General features: G+C 36.7%; 1 protein-coding gene across 7 annotated transcripts in view; it reads right to left on the minus strand.

Moving 5' to 3' along the window:
• Mco4 (Multicopper oxidase 4) overlaps positions 1-21507 on the minus strand; it is an 826935-nt gene that overhangs the window by 542976 nt on the left and 262452 nt on the right. For 3 of the 7 annotated variants that reach the window (XM_067758824.1, XM_067758805.1, XM_067758821.1), the window contains exon 2: positions 10253-10559. The exons of the other annotated variants lie outside the window; for them this stretch is intronic. The gene's annotated coding sequence lies outside the window, so the exon portion shown is untranslated. The remainder of the gene's footprint in view (positions 1-10252; positions 10560-21507) is intronic. 7 annotated transcript variants of the gene reach the window in all.

Here is a 21507-nt window from a genome sequence, read left to right on the forward strand (position 1 = left end):
TAGCCCAAGAAAACATAAGGAAAACATATCTCATACGAAGTCTGATCAACTTCACATTTGAGAATGTACATCTTTTAATGACGTAAAGAAAATGAAGAAATTGAAATTTATTATTGAAAAATAAAGTGATATCACAATTGAATTAATTAAAAATGAAGTGCACGTAACTTGTAGCGATGACCCTTTGAATCTAGATTCAATGTTGGAGAAACTACATGGAGCTAGCCATTTGTGAAAAGGTTATATATATAAAAATATCGATATGAATGTATTCAAGAGGAGGTACGATGATTTAGAAATAAACAAACGCGCGCAAATTAAAATACTTATATACAAAGCTCCAAGGGAAATAAATAGCATGATACTAAAATACAAACTAATAGACGAATTTCACTGCTCAAACATTGCAGGCCACTTAGGAATTCGAAAAACTATTCTGAAACTCAAACAAAGATACATTTGGAAAAATTTGAGACAAATGGTCGAAGAAATTATAAACAACTGCAGGAAATGCACACAAAATAAAACTGTAAGACACACCAAAGGACCACTCGTTCTGACAGACACGCCAATGTCGACGTTCGAAACCATAACGATTGACACGGTTGGCCCACTTAGCATATCAAACGGCTACAGATACATATTGAAAATGCAATGCGATTTATCAAAATTTGTAATAACACACCCCATTGAGAGTAAAGACGCAAAAACAATAGCAACCACTTTGGTTGAACAACTACCTCTCACGTACAGTTTAATAAAAGCACTAAACATAAAATCATCGCAGAAAATTTTTTTTATTTTTTAGCGCAGTCCAACCTGTAACCAAGTCGTCTTGAAATAATTTTTCAATTTTGTTTTTGTCATAAATGATTAAATTTCTCCACTCGCTATTTAATGACTCTTCCGATCCCTCAAAAAAAAAAAGATAATATGTACTGTAATAGTGGTAAAATAGTTGGCATATCACCTTGCTGTATAATAAATGGATCAAAATATGATAACAGTTTCAAGCTTTTGTCAGAAAAATTAAAGTGTTTAGATAATCGCACAGCTTGATATAATAATTTAAAAGTTTACATTTAACTGCATTGATATCAATATCACCACAGTCGCTTTCCTCAAATTTTTGAAATTTTTGAAAATATATTTGAGAAAGATTCAAGTACAATTTTGTATCATGGTAGTCAACTTTTAGGTCTAAATAATCGATTTTAATAAAATTTTGCAAAATACTTTTGAAGAAAACTGTAATTCGTTCATATAACAAGTGAATATGAGTACCACGGGATTGGTACAATTTATTTTATTTATTTATTTCGCCTATTATATAAGATAAAAACAAGAAAAAACCTTTGTTGGTATTGCTAAGATTGTTCAGCATATCTGAAGCAGTAGATTCGTGTAATTCCACAAAGGACATGAGCAAAAAATAATGTCTAAGTGGTTGCCATTGCTCAAGGACCCTTTTAACTGCAGCTTCAAGCGAAAGCCACCTTGTGTTGAAATTTGTCACAACTTATACAGAGTGTGCTTTACGTTTAGTTTTCAACATACTTAAAAACCTTAATTTTAAGTCATTGTGAGCAACTTAAAGAACATAGTCAAATGCAGGCAAATAAAAAAGTGGTAGATTTTAAAAAAAAGTGGTAGGAGTGGTAGATCCGGATTTTAGCCTAATTAGTGGTAGATCCACCACTATAGTGCTAGAGTGACAACACTGCTCACGGCTGCCTATTGTACGGCAAATCTCTCTCTGCCTTATAAAGAAGAGAGACTTAGATAAAATCTCACAAATCCAACCACGGGACCACCACACACTATCCCTGATACGTACCCTATCCCAGATATAAACTCCACCTTGTCCAGTTTAGGACAGGCCAATTTCTTCACAACTATTGACTTAACGTCTGGCTTTCACAGATAAAAGTGTCTGATATACCTAAGACAGCATTCTCAACGATGAATGAGAAATACGAGTTCCTACGTTTACAATTTGGTTTAAAAAATGCTCCCGCCATTTTTCCAAAGAAATAGAAGTAGAATTCCTTGGGTACGTCATCACTCCTGATGGCGTTCGCGCTGACCCAAGTAAAGTCGAAGCGATTAAGTTTATTTCACCACCACAAAATCTCAAGGGTTTGAAAAGCTTTTTGGGCATGACTTCTTATTACAGGAAGATCATAACAGACTACGCAAAAGTGGCCAAACCACTAACCAATCTCACTCGAGGCGAGAATGCTCAGGTGAAAGCAAATTGTTCTAAAAAAGTAAAAATTGAACTTGACGACAGGGCCCTTCAGGCTTTTCATGACTTAAAACAGCTTCTGGTATCTGCTGATGTCTTTTCCAGATTCCAGATTTCGAAAAACCATTTAATCTCACGACGGATGCCTCGAATTTCGCCATTGGGGCAGTCCTCTCCCAGGGAACAGTAGGCGAGGACAAGCCTATAGCTTACATTTCACGATCCTTAAATAAATGCGAAGAAAACTGTGCCACTAACGAAAAAGAGCTCCTCGCTAATCTGCGGTCGTACCTATACGGTGCCAAGAAAATTAAGATATACACCGATCATCAACCACTAACGTTTTCTCTGAGTTGCAGAAACTACAATGCTAAACTGAAACGCTTGAAGGCCAGGATAGAGGAGTACAAATGTGAAATAATATACAAAACCGGGAAAATCGTACTTAGTCGCAGATGCTCTCTCTCGTCTCAAACCGAAGTTAATGCGCTAACCGATCCTATCGTTATTCAACCTTCATCTGTTTCAGGACAGAATCCCACATTGTCACTTAATGCACGATGCATTGAGCAGATCAGGATAACTCGTATTTAATACCACATGTAGAGGCCCCCCTTAACGTTTTTAAAAAACAAATAATCTTCAGAGACGGTAAGCGGCCACAATGCCTGGAGCATCCTTCTCCGGGCTATATCAGACACAATGTGTAATTTCCTGAATCGGATACGGCCGCATTGGTTACTATTTTAAGGGAGTGCCTCAACCCAAATGTGATAAATTGGATAAAAATTCATGAGATATTCCTCGCTTCACTTAAAAACGCGTTCATTAACAACTTCCAAAGGTACCGTATTAGAATAACCCAGAGGGCAGTAAAAGATGTTACGGTTCCTGACAGGATCTATGAAATAATCGAGAAGGAGCACAAACGAGCCCACAGAAATCCCCGTGAGAATGAAGCACAAATACTCGAACAATTTTATTTTCCCGCAATGTCCAGGCAAATCAGAGATTACGGCAGGCAGTGTGATACTTGCAAATTAAACAAGTACGATAGACATCCGGCGAAACCGTTCCTCCAATCTACTCCAATACCAAGTTATCCCTGCGAAATTTCACACGTGGGCCTCTTCGAAATAGAAAAGCAAAAGTATCTTAGTGCAATTGATGAATTCACGAAATTTGCGGAGCTTTTCCCAATAAAGAACAAATCTTCCGTTCACCTCCGAAGAAAGCTTACTGATCTCCTGCACTATTTCTCCGTGTCGAAAATATTTGTTATGGACAATGAGAGGGGACTTTTTACTCCCCTTGTCCCAAATTATATTCAATCCCTTGGCATAGAGATTTACCAAACTCCTACACAACGAAGCGAAACTAACGGTCAGGTTGAGCGTCTGCACTAAACGTTGATTGAGATATACCGCTGTATTTCGTTTGAATATACATAACAGACTTACTCAAAAAGAACGCATTTCTATTGCAGTGGACAGGTACGACAATACTGTCCACTCTGTTATCAAACAAAAACCAGCGGATGTGTTCCTCAACCGCACCTCAAGAATAAATTATCAGGAATTGGTGAATTTTCGAGAAAAAACTTTGGAGGATAAAAGGCCTTACTGCAGAAAGAATAGGAGGTCAGGAATGCGATGTTGAACGCTAAACGCACAACACAGCGTTCCTTTGAAACAGGGGAAAAGTTGTTGATTGCCAACAAGCAAATAAATGCCAAACAAAAGCCTCTTTATAAAGAAGACACTGTCGCAGAAGACAGAAACGTAACTATTGTTACCGAAAGTGGAAAAAAGTTCCACAAAAGTGACGTTAAAAACGTCTAAGATAACATTGGTCAGAAGGCAACTCTTATGCTTAGATCCTTGTGACCCAGGGTTTTCGGTGCAATTAACTTGCAGCCGATCTAGTCAGATATTGGTTTAATTACAAATAACTCCATGGCTCCACGGACGACAATCGGTGTGGTTCAACTCAACCACGAGGACTATGCTTTAATTGACGTGCAGCTACTCGTGCCATTAGTAGGTCATTTGCAATTATCAACACTTATGTCTAAAAAGGATTACACGAACCTTCCAATGTCGGCTGGGAAAACGCCTATATTCCAATGCAAATTTAAAGAAACGAATTTCTAACCAACAGTGTGCGCATATACATAAATTGTACACATATTATAAACACCAAATCGGTGAAGAAGAAAAATTTCGCTCATTACAAAAAAAAAGGAGAATGGAATTCTCTTATTAGACCGACACTAACACAAAATAAAAAAATATAATACTAAACAATTAACCACTAACATCGCAAAACAAAAAAAAAAGTTTGGCAAAATGCTAACAATCAAGACTTTCACAAGCGGTCCAAATAATTCTTTCCTTTTTCTTCATAATTCCCCAGCAACAACTCACTTTCTAATACTAGGTATTTATTCTATGTGGGCCACTACTCACATCACATTCAGAATTCTTGTCAACTTATGTAATTAAAAGATTTGAATAAAAAAATATTCCATGTAAAACCACTATTTTATAAGTTAAACTTTTCAAACACATCAAAACAAATGTAAATATTGTAAAACAAAAAAGAAAACATTAACAATTTCAAGTTTCTTGTTACCTCTAAGTCACTACTATTAACTATTTGAGACATAAGTTGACGTGTAAATTCCTATCTTTAATATTTTTTACTACAAACAAATTAATTTTTTTTACTAAGCGGGGTAATGCATCGAATTAAGTGTAATTAAAATAAATCGAATCCCCGTAGCATCTGTCTCTGCGCAACCGCGCACAAGTATGATGTCTTCAAGACCGATTCTCCAATCGTTTCAATCCGCAATGGATACGGCTGGATAACGAATGGATACATCAAACTAATTTACGCGATGAACCTATATCGATATGAGGAAATAACAAGTTGCCTGAAACTCGAAACATTGAAACTCAACGAAACCAACGATTTTACAGTTGTTCTTTCCTACCACCTGGAGAAAGTCCAAACTCAGCTCAGTGAACTAAAAGGCCCGGAAGATAAACGGGCTAGACGCTCAATTAATTGGATAGGGTCGGCTTGGAAATGGATTGTCAGCTTCGGACTGGGATAAAGTCTTACAAGTACAGGATTCATTAGTATCTGTTGAAATAATAACTTGGAGTTTTCAGTTCAATATTTCCTAACAATTAGAATGAATAAGACATATTACATATATTGATGAGTTAACTATATGTACACATGAATTTTATCTTTTAGTCCTCATTAAATCGTTGAACTAAGAAGTGCTTTTCTTTTATTGTACCGGACATTCACGCAAGTATACAAATCCCCTTCCAATTCCTACCAACAAGGTTATGGACCCAGATCGCGTGTGAAGTTATTTAAAATTTAATATTTAATCGGGTTTTACAAAATAAAATTTTAAAAATGAATTCGAGTTTGCAAATTGAAAAACTGAGCGATAATAACTATGATGTGTGGTGCATGCAAATGCGCAGCATATTGGTTAATATGGACCAATGGCGCATCGTTAATGAAGATTGTAAGCGCAGTGATGAAAATGCAGAAAAGTGGGATCAAGATGATCAAAAAGCGCTAGCTAATATTATTTTATACGTAAAACCGACGCAACTCAGCAATATTAAGGCTTGTAAAACTTCAGTGGAAGCATGGAAGAGGCTTCGAGATGTTCATGTGTCGAGGGGACCTTTACAAAAAGTTTCGCTTTATAAAAAGTTGCTTGGTTGCAGTATGTCTGCTGTTCAAAGCATGTCAACTTATCAAACTTCGTTTGTCGAAGTCGTAGATAAATTAGCCGAAGTGAACATCGAGTTAAACGAAGAGCTAAAAGTCATAATACTATTATCTAGTTTGCCGTCCGAGTACGAAAACTTCGTGGTAGCTATCGAGACTCCTGATGAATTGCCGACTTTCAGTACTTTAAAAGTAAAGCTGTTAGAATAAGCTTAGAGCTAGATTACAAAATGATTTGTTTATATTCATATTTATTTATATAATTTAAAGTGGCATAATCGATATGGTCATATAAACTTCGAAAGTTTAAAGAAAATTGCCGACAAAGGATTAGTGCGAGGTATGGACACAAAAGATGTGAAAACAAAAACAAATTGTGACACATGCAACAAAGCAAAATTAAGTACAATGCCTTTTCCGGAAAAATGTGAAATTGAGTCAAAAGAAATATTAGAGCTTGTGCATACAGATGTATGTGGACCCATAAACGTAAAATCAGTAGGTGGTGCACGATAATTTCTCACATTTATTGACGATTTCTCGAGAATGGTTTTTGTTTATTGTATTAAAGAAAAGAGCGAAGTATTTCAAAAGTTTAAATTATTCAAAAATATGGTCGAATGTCAAACGCAAAAGAAAATTAAAAAGCTCCGAAGTGACAATGGTACGGAGTACATAAACAATAAATTTACCGATTTTTTAAATGAGTACGGAATTAAAAGGCAGTTAACTGTGCCATATACTCCGCAGCAAAATGGAGTGGCAGAGAGAGTTAACCGCACAATTGTAGAAATGGCTAGAAGTTTGCTGGTGCAAGTAAATATAGAACAATAATTGTGGGGTGAAGCTATACATATATATATTTACGTAATCGCGCACCTACAAAATAACTTAGAGATTGCACTCCATATGAGGTTTGGTACAACAAAAAGCCGTCGGTAAAACATTTCAGGGTTTTTGGTTTGCGTGCATTCGCGTTAAATAAAACGCAGCGTGGTAAATTCAGCGCAAAGGGCAAAGAATATTTGTTCGTCGGATATTCTGAGGTTGCAAAAGCTTATCGCTTGTATGATAAGGAAACGAGGCAAATTTGTGTAAGACATGACGTAAAATTTTTAGAAGATGAAGTCAACTTAGCTGTGCCCGAAGGTGACACCAAAAACAGAGATGAAAATGACATTGCTACAATTTTTGTAAAAATCGACGATCGTAAACATGTTGAAGAAGAGCGGAAAGAAGATGAAGAGTTTGAAAGTTGCACCGAAGACGAAACAGAGGTAGAAGAGGCAAATGTAGGCAATGTTGCAGAGAATGGCATCGTTCCAGATGAAATGCAAATAATAAGTGAGTCTCATAGAAATGAAAACGAATCACGTCGCGGTCGAGGTATGCCAAAAATTATTCGCACTGGTCAAGTAGGGCGTCCCAAAAAAGAGTATCAGATGCTAAATTATCTACAATATGGTGAAGATGTAGAAACGCCTCGATCGGTCAAAGAAGCATTGTCAAGCGAATTCTCCTTTGAGTGGAAGAAATCAATGGAAGAAGACTATTCGGCGCTTCTTGCTAACAACACTTGGTCAGCAGTAGATCTGCCTGATGGTCAAAAAGCGATTGGATCGAAGTGGGTTTTTCGAATAAAACGTGATTCAGATAGCAACATTCAAAAGTTCAAGTCGAGACTAGTAGCAAAAGGCTGCAGTCAGCAGCTGGGTTTAAATTACTGGGAAACTTTTTCGCCTGTAATGCGATATGAAACAATTCGTATGCTACTTGCTATTGCCGTTGAGAAAGAGCTTCACTTACATCAGATCGATATTTCCAATGCATATCTCAATAGTAAGCTTACGGAAGAAATTTACCTTAAACAACCAGAAGAATTTGTAGACAATAAAAATCCTAATAAAGTTTTAAAGCTAAATAAAGCCATTTACGGCTTAAATCAGTCTGGGTGACACTGGAATAGTACTCTTGATGTAGCATTGAAAGATATGAGTTTTAGCCCTTGCAAAAGCGAACCGTGTTTGTATGTCAAACGATACAATGGCAGTTATAGTTACATTGCCGTTTATGTCGACGATCTTATCTTAGCATGTCCAAGCGAGAAAGAGATTGCGAGCATTAAAAAATCATTATCGTCTAAATTTCAACTATACGATAGCGGGGCAATGACATTTTTTCTTGGCTTCGAAATAGAACGTCAGGGTAAGACAGGTGCGATTTCTGTGTGTCAGAAGAACTATATAAACGAATTATTGAGTATGTATGGTGTGACATCATGTCGTCCGGTAAGCACACCTCTAGATCCTGGTTTTCAAGTAAGCTGCAGAAATGAAAAGTGCACTAAAATAGACGCAGCAAGCTATCAATCGTTAATTGGATCTTTAATGTACTTGGACATTTCAACGCGGCCAGATATTATGCACGCAGTAAGTATATTAGCACAAAGAAACCAAGAACCCCACACCGAACATGAGGCTGGTGCAAAACATGTTCTACGATATTTATCAAAGACCATCAATTTAAAGTTACACTACTGCAAAAATGGCAAACCGGTAAAAGGCTATGCGGATGCGGATTGGGCGAGTAACGATTTAGATAGGAAGTCATACACCGGTTATTCGTTCTTTTTGGCGGGTAGCGCTTTTTCCTGGCAAGCAAAGAAGCAAGATGTAGTCGCATTGAGCAGCACAGAGGCTGAGTACATCGCTTTAAGTACGGCAGCAAAAGAGGCTGTATATCTGCGGCGCTTACTTAAAGAAGTTGGTTTTATTCACGACATCGGTCCTGTTAAGTTAAACGGCGACAACATGAGCGCAATTCAAATTTCAAAGAACCCTGTATTCCACAAGCGAACCAAACACATAGATTTGAAATATCATTATATGCGAGAAGTTGTCGAACAAAAAGTAATAGAATTAGAGTACGTATCCACAAATGAAAATGTTTCTGATATTTTTACAAAAAATCTGCAAAAACAAAAACATGTAAAATTTGTTCAAATGCTTGGTCTTAAAAATTAACTGAAGGAATATTTAACTTAAGAAAGAGTGTTGAAATAATAACTTGGAGTTTTAAGTTTAATATTTCCTATTGAGAACATATTTCTAATAATTAGAATGAATAAGACATATTACATATATTGATGAGTTAACTATATGTTCACATGAATTTTATCTTTTAGTCCTCATTAAATCGTTGAACTAAGAAGTGCTTTTCTTTTATTTTACCGGACATTCACGCAAGTATACAAATCCCCTTCCAATTCCTACCAACAGTATCCAATAAAAATAAAGCAATATACGGTAAACTCTGAAATATTCAAAAAATCTCATGAGTTATTGCAGACTGTCAATGGCATCATAACTGCCAAAAATAGAATCCTTGGGCATGATCACATAATGAAGATATCACAGGTAATCCTACACAAGGTAAGGATTCTGAGGGACGATGTTAACGAATTGGTTCAAGCCTGTCATATTGCTAAGGCAGGTGTGGTCCACAGCAACCTGTTAGACAAGGAAGAAATCAACAGAATCATAAGCGAGATTGAGGAAGCCATTGAGTACGGAGAACCATCCATCTACACAAACGGCACAATGCTACTTTACGTTTTGCCAATGCCTAAGGTGGCCGAAACAAGGTTCAACCATCTAATCACCAGGTCAATAACAAAGAATGGTCATCGGGTGGAATTGCAATACAGTTTAGTCCTAGTTAACAAGGAGCAAACGTATGGTATCAAAGATAGTTGCACCCACCTTACAAGCGCAATGGTATGTAAGCAAGAATCATTGGACCTACTTTGAGAGGACGATTGTGTGCCACGTCTGCTTAAAGGTGGTAAAACTAGTTGCCGCTATATTAGCTGGAATGACTCAATGATTAAGGCAATCAAGGAGGACACGATCCTCTTGGACAATTTCAATAAAACTATTTGGCCAGGCAATACCTCCAATGACTTAAGCGGCTCATATATTCTCCAACTGGACAACGAAACGGTTCGAATGGACGGTAGAACCTACTGGAGCACAGCAGCTCAAGCATCCAAGTACTACCTCCTGTGCTATCCACTATTACAAATAGAAGTCTCGCAGTCAACCTCAATCTTCTCCATAAGATGACAATAGGAAACGTGAAAATTCCTCGATACCTTAGAGGAAAAACAGACTGGTTTATCACATCGGAAGTCATTTGGTTAATTTGGAAAAGGATTACAGCAAAATTAAACATACCTACCTTGAACATTTCAGCATTGCACAAGAGCTTCCGCGGGCACAGGCGCGAGGATTGACACCAAACACCTAATCTACGGGACGTAGATCTTTAAAGGGGGATGAGTTAACACGCTCAGCCACTGTCCAGTCATACCATTCCCACATTCGACCAACACACGCGCCACAACGTCAGCACATTTGTTTCCCATCGATCGTTGCACGCGCTGCAACGTAAGCATATGTATTTGTATTTCATCATGAAATAGAACAATACCAATAAATTCATAATGCAACGCTTGTGGGAAATCCGTGTTATTAAGTCAAGTTGTCTGTAAGATAATATTTAACCATTTAATAAAGAAACCTTGTTAACTTTAAATCTCACTGTTTTGTATTAACTTCAACTTCCTGGTTTGTGTGGAGCGAGTTGGCTCCTTAATTTTTTAGTGAAATGATCTAAGATCCTTTAAGTTGTATAAATAGCGTCCACAAAATTGCTTTTGATGTACTTTATACTTAAGAAGCGGAGGAAAAAGTCTTAAAATAAGATGAATTTACACATAGTAGGTGGCGTAGTAGGGATATAAAGGAAAGTTCGTATTTGGTATCAACACCGGCAATAATATTTGCTTTGGTTCATTAATCACTACGCTGAAGGTGGTGTAATTTATACTTAAGAAGCGGTGAAAAAAGTCTTAAACTACAATGAATGCGTAAATCCAGGTAGGTGGGGCAGTAGGGATATAAAGGATAGTTCGCATTTGGTATAAATACATTATAAGGGCAATAATCTTTGCGTTAGTTCTTAAGTTACTGCGCAGAAGGTGGTTAAAAATTGAAGATAATTATATCACAAAGAGCAGCATTGGCACTATTGATTTCGGGATCTTCAGGGTCGGCCTCGGGAACATTAGCTTGTTTTGGGAATACGGCGCCAAGAGCGTACAGATTTCTACGCCTTCAAGAAAAGCCGCCGAAGTTGGCACTCTAAGTCACTTCATCTTCGTTTGACATAGTTATAGTTCTAATAACCTCCGAAGAGATTTTAGGCCGAGCTTCTCTTCCAATCCGCACTCCTACGATCGTTGAAGTGTTACAAACGCATTAAGCCATGTCATGCCTTAGTTGTTGTAAACTTTATCCCAATTGCCTTCCTTGCATATTTTATTCTTTGCACAGTACATGCTTTGTATGTAATCATGTGTTAAAGTTATGCTTTCTGTAAGTGGCAGTTTCAAAGAAACTGGTATTTGCTTTGTTCTTTAATCCAAATGTAGACGTATTTTATTGTTCAAAATCCCGGAATCTAGAAATAAACGTTTTTGCTTGTTTTCCATTCGCAAGACCCAATTATGTATAAATAACGTCCACAAAATTGATCTTGGCGCACTTTATACTTAATAAGCGGTGGAAAAAGTTTTAAACTACAATGAATGCGTAAATTCAGGTAGGTGGCGTAATAGGGATATAAAGGATAGTTCATATTTGGTATAAATACATTATACCGGCAATAATCTTTGCATTGGTTCACTAGTCACTGCGCAGAACGTGGTTATAAATAAAATAAGTATTTCACAAACAGCAACATTGTCACTATGGATTTCGGAATCTTCAGGGTATGCCTCGGGAACATTAGCTTGTTTTGGGATTACGGCGTCATGAGCGGATCCATACAGATTTCTACGCCTTCAAGAAAGGCCGCCTAAGTTGGCACTCTAGGTCATTTCATCTTCGTTGAACATAGTTATAGTTCTAACAGAATTTGAAATAATACTCAGCATAGGCGATTCAAGAACATGCTACTTAAATATGATTTCTGTGCTCTAATTAAAAATTAAAATTAAAAAAGAAAAAACTATTTGTATTTTGAAAAATAGGTATTTACGAATTAATTATGAATTAGTTATTCCTAAATTAAGTAAGTATGAATAACGTAAGTCCCGATAACCTCCGAAGAGATTTTGGGCCGATCTTCTCTTCCAAGCCGGTTGAAGTGTTACAAACGCATTCAGTCACGTCATATACGCAGTACATACTTTGTATGTAATCATGTTAAAATTATGCTTTTTGTTAGTGACGGTTTCAAAGAAACTGGTATTTACTTTGTTCTACTTATATGAATTAAGTGGAGATTGCCCTTATTGCCTTTAAATGTGTGAGAAGATTTATTTAAAGCAATTTTTGTATTTTTCCTCATTAAGGGCATTGAAATTTTTATTAGGCACTTCTAACCAAAAATTTACCCACGTTTGAATGTTTCGAGTGAAAAAAAAAAAAATAAAAATTTCCTTTCTAATTTAATGCAAAGGTAGAAGTGTTTTTATTGTTCAAAATCCTGGAATCTAGAAGGAAACGTTCTGGTATATTTTTCATTCACACAACCCAATTATATATAAATAGAGTCCACAAAATTGATCTTGGCGTACTTTATACTTAAGATGCGGTGGAAAAAGTCTTAAATTATAATGAATGCGTAAATTCAGGTAGGTGGCGTAGTAGGGATATAGAGGATAGTTAGCATTTGGTATAAATACATTATACCGGCAATAATATTTGCGTTGGTTCATTAGTCACTGCGCAAAAGGTGGTTATAAATGAAGATAATTATTTCACCAACACAAACATTGGCACTATGGATTTCAGGATCTTCAGGGTAGGTCTGGGGAACACTAGCTGGTTTTGGGAATACGGCGTCAAGAGCGGATCCCTAAAGATTTCTACGCCTTTAGGAAAAGTCGCTTAAGTTGGCACTCTTAGTCACTTCATCTTCGTTTGACTTAGCTATAGTTCTAACAGAATTTGAAATAATACTCAGCATAGGTGACTTAAAGAACATGCTACGTAAAGATTTCTTTTTGTGCTCTAATTATCAATTAAAAAAAAAAATTTGTATTTTGGAATTTGGAATTTGGAATTAGGTATTTACGAATTATTCCTACATTAAGTAAGTATGAATAATGTAAGGCGCGATAACATCCGAAGAGATTTTAGGCCGAGCTTCTCTTCCAAGCCGCACTCCTACGATAGTTGAGGTGTTACAAACGCATTCAGTCACGTTATGCCTTAGTTGTTGTAAACTTTATCCCAATTGCCTTCCTTGTATATTTTACTCCTTGCACAGTACATACGCTGAAAGAAAAAGACTGGTAAAATCAACCAAACTAAGGGTCAATTCAACCGAAATTTCTGTCAAATTTGTATCCATCGCAACAAGATGTTGAATCAACTGCGCACAAATCGTTGATTCGTAATTGACCGTTTTAGTAGTCAAATGAACAAAAAAAGTTGTTGCGACAGCTTTGTACGAAAGTACCTATGTTGCGGCATTTGCAAGGCATATGAGTTTTCACTGAGATCGTTTCATGGCAGAAATACACTCGGAGTGCTTGCCGAACAGTGCCGAGGGGCGACCCCGCTTAGGAAAATTTTCTTCTAATTGAAAAACCTTATTTCTAAAATTTTTATCTTGCTTTGCCCGGGTGTGAACCCAGGGTCTAACAGAATCTGAAAAAATACTCAGCATAGGTGACTTAAAGAACATGCTACGTAAAGATTTCTTTTTGTGCTCTAATTATCAATTAAAAAAAAAATTTTGTATTTTGGAATTTGGAATTTGGAATTAGGTATTTACGAATTATTCCTCCATTAAGTAAGTATGAATAATGTAAGGCGCGATAACATCCGAAGAGATTTTAGGCCGAGCTTCTCTTCCAAGCCGCACTCCTACGATAGTTGAGGTGTTACAAACGCATTCAGTCACGTTATGCCTTAGTTGTTGTAAACTTTATCCCAATTGCCTTCCTTGTATATTTTACTCCTTGCACAGTACATACACTGAAAGAAAAAGACTGGTAAAATCAACCAAAATAAGGGTCAATTCAACCGAAATTTCTGTCAAATTTGTATCCATCGCAACAAGATGTTGAATCAACTGCGCACAAATCGTTGATTCGTAATTGACCGTTTTAGTAGTCAAATGAACAAAAAAAGTTGTTGCGACAGCTTTGTACGAAAGTACCTATGTTGCGGCATTTGCAAGGCAGATGAGTTTTCACTGAGATCGTTTCATGGTAGAAATACACTCGGAGTGCTTGCCGAACAGTGCCGAGGGGCGACCCCGCTTAGGAAAATTTTCTTCTAATTGAAAAACCTTATTTATAAAATTTTTATCTTGCTTTGCCCGGGTGTGAACCCAGGGTCTTCGGTGCGGTAGGCGGAGCACGCTACCCTCACACCACGGCGGCGGCCATATACATACGTAAATATATGCATACATATAGTACACAGCATACATAAGTACAAAGTAGAGAGCGCAGTGAGCGTAAAATTCTCTTTCAAATTTGCTCAAGTATTGACTGTTGATCGCTGTTGAAATGGCCAGTTTTGTGTTAACAAAAAAATCAGTTACATTGATTAGGGATCTGTCAATTTTACAGAATTTTGTTAACTTAAGAGCGACAGTTTCTCTTCTGTTGAAATGACTAAACTAATTTCTTCGCTTGACAAAGAACTCGGTCGAATTAACCATAATTCGATCAATTTCACCGAATTCCTTTCTATATAATTCAAAGTATTTTTATAGTTCAAAATTTTGGAATCCAGAACGAAACGTTTTTGCGTTTCACGCGACCCAATTATGTGAGTTAGCGTACTGCAGTTCAAAGCTTAAACAGCGTTTTGTCGATTGCTTAGAATCACCCACATTATTGGCTCATTGTTATTACAACTTACTGCCACGCTGCTTAAATTCTTGAATATTTGGAAGTAAGCTTCACAGCCGCCAAGCTGATCGTCAATTCATCAGAATAAATCCCACGCTTGGCTTGCCGTTCAGTTATGTTCGCAGACGGACACCTGATAGCGTACGTCACTTTGGATGGCTTGAGACGATGCAGCAAGCAATGCATTCACACATACAAACATACAAACAGGGCTACCGGCGCATTTAGGGAACTAGGGTAGATTTAAAGACTACAATTGCCGTCATCCAGTGATCACGCTCAATTCTCACGGGGATGCTCTGGATCATCGAGAGACTTGAGAAGCAGATGTCGTGATATTTTCGCACACGTGAAATGTGATAGGCAGATGTCGCTGGTGTTTTTCATTTAACTCATACGGCGAAAGGCTACGCAGAGACATCTATTTTTGAAAAAGTAGGGTTATTAAAGGCAGCGTTGCCAAACTAAAGACAAGTAATTAACAAATTATCTGGCTCACAAATTGAACCAGACTTCTATCTGGATTTATCTGGCTCAAATCGTCGTTGTTGCATTTACATGCAAAATTATTAATCTGGCTCAGGCTCTTTGCCACCGGATGATGGCTAATGTTTAGTTTAGTGTTGGCAAGTTCTATAGATTTTTGGCGAGAAAACAATCGATAGTTTCGATAGTATCGATAGTTATTAGTAGAAATAAAACATTCAGAAAAATTGATAATGAAATATAGAAGAATTATTATTAAACGAAAGTTTATTTAATTCGAATCCTTTTTGAATGTAACAAACAAGTTAATGACAAAAACTATATTAAATATACACAGATGAAAAGTTATGTTTCACAGTAAAATGATTTAATCTGCCTACTGCCAAAATATTTCAGAGATAATCACATATTCTAGAGCAGTCTTGCATTATTGATTGTGAATATGGCGGATATGGTTTTAATCAAAGTATTTTATATTTTGCTTTAAAAATAAAATTTTATTCAAATTGGTATCTTTCAATCTATTTCTTTTTTCATTATGTATGTGACCGGCTTTCGAAAATATGCGCTCAGATGCCACTGATGTTGCGGGAATGCATAAATGCTTGTAGTTTCTTCAATCCAGCTCTTTATAGTTGATTCTCTGCATTTGACGTAATCTGTCGGAAGCTAACGTGCTTGAACGAGAATATGTTACTAAACGTTTACACTTTTTTAAAGCGTTTTCATAATGTTTTCTTTTAAAACTGTCCTGCACTACTAAGTTAATTGAATGCGCAAAACATGGTAAGTGACGAATTTTAAGAATATCTGCGGCCTTAACTATTGTAGTGGCGTTATCCGTTACAATCGCTACCACTTTTTTTTTAATTTTAAACTCCTCCATTACCGAGTCTATTACCTGGAAATAAGATTTTTTACATCTAATCCTTTAATTATAGAGTGCAATTGACAACTTACTGTAGCAGTAGCATTTGCGCTGTGGCTTCCCTCAAGTTTTATAACTTTTAATAGCGGTCATTAAATATTTTAATTTTTGCTGACATGGCATGTGACAGCCAATATACCCTCAATTGATGTCGAAGCAAAGAGGATAAATATAATAAGAGCCGTCACTCGTTATTTTTTAGGCATTTACTCGATGTAAACTGTGAGGTAGTCGCTACTTTTTTTTGGGCGATATGTTTATATATATTTTCATGGGGTATTTGTGTTTATTTTTCCGACTGTATTTAATTAATTATTTAATTCTCTTTCCAAAAAACACGTGTGCATAAAGTGACAACACCGCATGGATAAATGGAAGCCAATTCAAAAATGTTCCTCATAAAACAAAAGTAGCGACTACCTCACAGTTTACATCGAGTAAATGCCTAAAAAATAACGAGTGACGGCTTTTATTATATTTATCCTCTTTGGTCGAAGTCCACATATCAGTTATTATAGCTGCATATTCGCAAAAATTCAAAAGCTCGCTGAATTTTTGTTTAATCTCTTCATAATAACTGGGAATCAAAAATCTTTTTACCGTGCTCCTACTAGGCATTTGATACTGCTTATTTAAAACACTTACAAACTCTCTCAGTCCTTCATGTTCACAGCAAAGAGGATAAATATAATAACAGCCACCAGTCTGCTACGAGTGGCGAGTAACTCGCTGGAAATTAAAAAAGTTGATGCCTAATGTTTTCCATGAGGGACATTTTCAATCGTCTCGCATTTATCCATTTCTTAAAGGCACCTTGTGCAAATGTCATTTTTGGAAAGAGAATTAATTAATTATTTAAATAAAGTCGGAAAAATAAACACAAATACCCCACGAAAAGGTATAAAGACATTTATGCACATCTCACCCAAAAAAAAAATCGTGCGAGTACCCTAACGAATAACATTATGTAACGAGTGACGTCTCTTATTATATTTATCCTCTTTGTTCACACAATCTATATGGCTGCATATCGACCGCAATCATCTTTATGAATGCTTTAAGGAATCTTTGATTGCACTCTTCTTTTTTGGTACATCTGGTTTAGAATCAGGCAGGATATCTAGGGAATCGTTTTCTTCAGTTGATGGCTCATAAAGTAAACGCTTTAGTTAGTGGTTATGCTTTCTTTTAATATGGTCAAACATGTCTGTGGTATTCCCACAATAGTTATATTTACTGCAACAAAGCTCGCATTCTACGAACTTAGAGTTTTCAACTTTTTTTAAAAATTGCCACACACTGGACTTCTGCTTATTCATTTTTCACATTTATAATTTTCTGAGCTGAAAAGCGTTGCCACTAATTCAAATAATGAGACGGCGAATTCGCTCAAGAGATGCCAATGTGTAGAAATTTGGTAGGTTTTCTATTCACGTAAAGTGCGACATAATCGATAGTTTTAACGAATGTTTTAACGAACTATCGATGGATCGAAAGTTCAGAAACCATCTATACTATCGATAGACTATCGATGTTTTGCCAACACTAGTTTAGTTCCAATTGGCGATTAATAAAGTAAAGTCATACATTTGCAAACTTCTATAAAAGACGTCCACCAAATTGATCTTGGTGTACTTTATACTTAAGAAGCGGTGGAAAAAGTCTTAAACAAAAATGAGCGCGTAAATTCAGGTAGGTGGCGTAGTAGGAATATAAAGGATAATTCGCATTTGGTATTAATACATTATACCGGCAATAATCTCTGCGTTGGTTCATTAGTCAATACGCAGAAAGTGGTTATAAATAAAGAAAAGTATTTCAAAAACAGCAACATTGGCACTATGGATTTCGGAATAAATATAGTTTATAGTTTTTATTGTTCAAAATCCTGGAATCTAGAAGGACACGTTTTGCTTATTTTTCATCCACACGACCCAATTTTGTATAAATAGCGTCCACATAATTGATCTTGGTGTACTTAAGAAGCGTTGCAAGAAGTCTTAAACTAAAATGAATTTACGAAATTATTTCGCGCTCTTGTTAGTCGTGCTTAGCTGCCTTTTGACTAATACGAATTCGCAAACTCGCGTAGGATGCGTAGTAGGGATATAAAGGATAGTTCGTATTTGGTATAAATACATTATACCGGCAATAATCTTTGCGTAAGTTCATTAATCACTACGCAGAAGGTGGTTATAAATAAAGATAAGTATTTCACAAACAGCAACATTCGCTCTATGGATTTCCGGAAATATATAGTTAATGGTTTTTATTGTTCAAAATTCTGGAATCTACGACACGTTTTTGCTTATTTTTAATTCACACGACCCAATTATGTATAAATAGCGTCCAAAAAATTGATCTTGGTGTATGTCGACGATGGTGAAATAAAGGAGTTTGAAAAAAACGGAAGAACATATTCATTACAATAGTGTACTTTGTACTTAAGAAGCGGTGCAAAAAGTCTTAAAATAAAATGAATTTACGCATAGTAGGTGGCGTAGTAGGGATATAAAGGATAATTCGCATTTGGTATAAATACACTATACCGGCAACAATCTTTGCGTAAGTTCATTAATCACTACGCAGAAGGTGGTTATAAATAAAGATAAGTATTTCACAAACAGCAACATTCGCTCTATGGATTTCCGGAAATATATAGTTAATGGTTTTTATTGTTCAAAATCCTGGAATCTACGACACGTTTTTGCTTATTTTTAATTCACACGACCCAATTATGTATAAATAGCGTCCAAAAAATTGATCGTGGTGTATGTCGACGATGGTGAAATAAAGGAGTTTGAAAAAAACGGAAGAACATATTCATTACAATAGTGTACTTTGTACTTAAGAAGCGATGCAAAGTCTTAAACTAAAATGAATTTACGAAATTATTTCGCGTTCTTTATTGTAGTACTTAGCTGCCTTCGGACTAATACGAATTCGCAAAATCGCGTAACTAGTAGGTGGCGTAGTAGGGATATAAAGGATAGTTCGCATTTGGTATAAATACATTATACCGGCAATAATCTTTGCGTAGTTTCATTAATCACTACGCAGAAGGTAGTTATAAATAAAGATAATTATTTCACAAACAGCAACATTCGCTCTATGGATTTCCGGATAAATATAGTTTTTATTTTTCAAAATCCTGGAATCGAGGACACGTTTTTGCTTATTTTTAATTCACACGACCCAATTATGTATAAATAGCGTCCACAAAACGGCATATGCTGATGACATTGATATCATCGGCCTAAACACCCGCGCTGTTAGTTCTGCTTACTCCAAACTGGAAAAAGAAGCGGTAAAGATGGGTTTGATGATGAATGAGGACAAACCGAAGTACCTGCTGTCATCCAGCAAAGAGTCAGCGCATACGCGCCTTGGCAACCACGCTACTGTTGGCAGCCATAATTTCGAAATAGTAAAAGACTTCGTTTATTTGGGAACCAGCATCAACACTAGCAACAACATCAGCACTGAAATCCAGCGAAGAATCAATCTTGCCAATAAATGCTACTTTGGACTACGTAGGCAATTGAAAAGTAAAGTCCTCTCTCGGTGAACGAAAACCATACTCTACAAGTCACTTATCGTACCCGTCCTGCTATATGGGGCAGAAGCATGGACCATGACAACAGCAGATGAAGCGGCTTTGGGAGTGTTCGAGAGAAAAGTTTTTCGAAAGATTTGTGGACCTCTACGCGTTGGCGATGGCGAGTACCGAAGAAGATTTAATGATGAGCTGTACGAGCTATACGCAGACATCAGCATAGTCCAGCGAATTAAAACGCAGCGGCTGCGCTGGCTAGGCCATGTTATGCGAATGAAAGATGATGCTCCGGCCAAGAAAGTGTTTCTATCGGAACCCGCCTATGGAATCAGAGGTAGAGGACGGCCCCCACTCCGTTGGAAGGACCAGGTGAAAAGGATTAAACTTCCTTTGGTGTGACCAATTGGCGCCGTTTGGCGGAGCGAAGGAGCGACTGGCGCACCTTGTTGGACGGCCATAACCGTTTAGACGGTTAAGCGCCAATTAAGTAAGTATGTCGATATTGGTGAAAAAAGGAGTTGGAATAAAAACGGAAGAACGTATTCATTACAATAGTGTACTTTATTCTTAAGAAGCGATGCAAAAAGTCTTAAAGTAAAATGAATTTACGAAATTATTTCGCGCTCTTGATTGTAGTGCTTAGCTGCATTTTTACTAATACGAATTCGCAAAATCGCTTAACTAGTAGGTGGCGTAGTAGGGATATAAAAGATAGTTGGTATTTGGTATAAATACAACTTAACAAGGGGCAGACACAATTACTTGTAAGAATGTGCTGACATCACACTTCAGCAAACACGAGCAAAGCCAACGCAGGTAATTGATCCGATATTATATTGCGTAATCAGACAAAATGCAATTCATGGGAACTGCAGCGTAAGCGATATGATATGCGGACAAAATGCAAGTTGTGTGATTTGCCACGCAAGCGATAAAATATTATTTTGGCCAATCGTGTGAAGTGCAGTGTCAGCAATTAAGAAATCACTTAGACTAATGTAGAAGCTTAGAGTTAGTTTAAGTTAACAATAAAATTCAGTATGTTTTTGATGATCAACAGGAATAAATGGTAAATATTCTTAAGCAGAAAATAAACTATTTTTTATTTGGATCTTTGCAGGTTGTAATTAATTTTTTGAGCCCTAGTCCTTGGGCTCCTTAACTGGCGCCCGAGCAGGGACCCACTAGCATGTGGGTCCTTCAAAAAGAACCTCCCTAAAAAAGAGGTCCTGAAAAAGTGATAGTGCAAAAAACAATAAGGAATTGTGTTGTGTGGTGTGTAGAGAAGAATCTAAGTGAAACCTTTTTTGGTAAAAATTCCCCAAAGGATAATAATTTCTCAAGAGGCGTATGAATGTAATATTTCTAAAACCGCGGTTAACCACCCTCGGGGTGATCCTCCGTTTTATAAAGTAAAAACGAGGAACTAAACAAAATTAAAAAATAATTTAAGGCTTGTACAGCCGATAACAAATATTTGTGAAACCGTGACCCTCCGGTTTATAATATGGCTTAATTCTGCGATTCCCTTCGGGATCCTCCAGGGTATAAAAGCTCCTCTCCCCAGGAGAGGTTAAATCTCATAC

This window comes from Eurosta solidaginis, chromosome 1 (assembly GCF_040869045.1).
Source record: "Eurosta solidaginis isolate ZX-2024a chromosome 1, ASM4086904v1, whole genome shotgun sequence".
Lineage (NCBI taxonomy): Eukaryota > Metazoa > Arthropoda > Insecta > Diptera > Tephritidae > Eurosta > Eurosta solidaginis.